Below are 2,298 nucleotides of genomic sequence, written 5' to 3'. Positions count from 1 at the left end.
AAAATGGTACTTTTAATTGAGAGTGAAGAAAACTTGAGAGTCTAATCGATCTTTTTGAAGTTGTTAATCTTAGATTGACGACATTAGTTTGTAACCTATTTTGTGCCGCATGGGCAATAATTATGTGACTCGTTCTAGTTAAGCATGAACTGTACTAGGGTGTTGTAGTTGGAATTTGTATAAACCGTACTGTGAAAGTATATCCCTGGAATTCTGTTGTCTCCATCTGTTTTACTCTCGTGTTTAATCTGCAATTGCTTACCTGCTTTCTTTTAATTGTTTTATTTGTCGTTTTCATCATACAAACCAATCCCAAACCGTTTTTTCAAATAGTGAAAGAACCCTAGTCTTAGATAGTCAGTCTATGACCGTATTGCCTGTGTTCGATATCATGTGTTTACCCCTAGCTATACTATTCCTACCTCGCAAACTTGTAAGTAATTGTAGTGCTAAAAAAATAGTGCATCACCAACCAAAGTAATGGAGAAAATATGTCCACTCATTCCAAAACTTGAACTCCAGGAGGCGGTTTCGCCATTTAGACTCGTCGTACTCCTCATTGTCATCGATAGCAACACCTTTGTCTTTAGCAGCGTCGTCAAATTTCACGGAAGGAGGCGGGGATTTGGGCTCATAGAACTTATCCTCATCGTATACGGGTGTATCATACACTGGGATCGACAATATATTGTTGTTACTATTCTTTGGTGCTTTACCCCCATCGAATGATGTGAAGATTGAATCATAGTCGAAATCACTCTACTTGCTAATGCCACCGAAGTGTGAACTGGACTTTGTATGGCCACCGAAGACGTTGCTAAATAATGGACCATCCATCGAACGATGCTATAGCGCATTAGACCTCATCGGGTTAAATTTCTCCCAGCGTTCCTCCAGTCACTCCAATCGTCACTGGAGGTCTCGAACCTGTTGTCTCAATTCATCAATCTCGATGTCACGCAGATCATGTTGTTGTGCAGTCTCTTCATTTGGGAGATATCCACGTCCCCTATCACAACCGCCGTCGTGTCTACGCTCAACCATTGATAATCAACCTGGATCATGATACCAATTGATGCAGAAACGTATAGAAAATGACTGAACTGGTATTAATAAAAAAACTCAACTGATTGAGAACTCTAGAATATAGAAAGTCAAAGTAAAATAAAAATTCAAAGTCTTTCTTTTTAGTCCAACAATGATGCATTTATATAGGCGAAGCGAAATCCTAAACTTATGGAAAAAATAAAACTTAAAGGAAATAACTAAAAGGAAACCTTAATAAAGGAAAAACAATTAATATTTTTTGATCTACTAATTCTACTAATCAGGAAATAAATTAAACCTTAAAAATAATTTGCTTAGTCTCCAAGTTTTATATGCTGGAACTGCATCAGTTTCTCCTTAGAGTGTATATTGAAATTGATTTTAGTTATTACTGATCTTGGGACCTTACTTTGCATAGTTGGTTTTAACATATAGGTTTATAGATATTTTATGTTTGCAACTTAGCAATACTCCCTCATCCGCGAATAGGAGGCCCATTTCATTCAGGCACAGGTTTTAAAAAATATTAAAAGAAAGTTAGTGGAATATGAATCTCACTTGTATATATTAGTTTTAAATGATATATGAGTGGAATGAGTTAATGGAATGTGAGGTCTCTTTACCATTTATAGTATTTATAAACTGGGACTCCTATTTGCGGACGGACCAAAATGGAAAAATGAGACTCCTATTTGCGAGGAGGAGTAATAGTTATCTAGGACCGACTTTATTCACTGTAGGCAAATCCCTTTATGAGACTTTATCATATGCTCGTTTGAAGATTATTTTTTCTAGAGGTTTATAATTTATAATTCCTTTTATTTCTGGTGAAGCTACGTTAAAAGCATAATTTGGATTCAAAACAAGAAAGTTTCCTATTATCCCACATCCAATATGACAAAAAAAAATTATATTCTAATCATTATTACTCCCTCCGTCTCTCTGCAGTAGAGGCATTTCATTTTGAGCCATCGTTTTGGAAAAATGACAATAAACAGTTAAAGTGGACAGAGAATAATATAGAGAAGAGTGCTCAAAATAAAATGAGGGACGGAGGTAGTACAAAAGTGGAGGTTCGTAGATGTTGAAGCTCGTACTTTTCTCGACCTTTTGGCTATGGCATGTGAGCCATCAACTCACACGATATTAACTTCATTTTTTGAGGGGGAAGATCTATCAAAGTAGCTTGCTATTTAGGTCTTCAAGCGTCGCCCATGCGTTGCACCATTGTTCGGGTCTGTCGCACCTCAC

General features: G+C 36.6%; 1 pseudogene; it reads left to right on the top strand.

Moving 5' to 3' along the window:
- The first annotated feature begins 2,140 nt into the window (after positions 1-2,140).
- LOC121759851 lies at positions 2,141-2,298 on the top strand (annotated as a pseudogene).

The sequence above is a fragment of the Salvia splendens genome, chromosome 12, assembly GCF_004379255.2.
Source record: "Salvia splendens isolate huo1 chromosome 12, SspV2, whole genome shotgun sequence".
NCBI classification, from domain to species: Eukaryota; Viridiplantae; Streptophyta; class Magnoliopsida; order Lamiales; family Lamiaceae; genus Salvia; species Salvia splendens.
The sequence above is the reverse complement of the archived record's forward strand: the minus strand, read 5'-3'. Positions and strand labels throughout refer to the sequence as shown.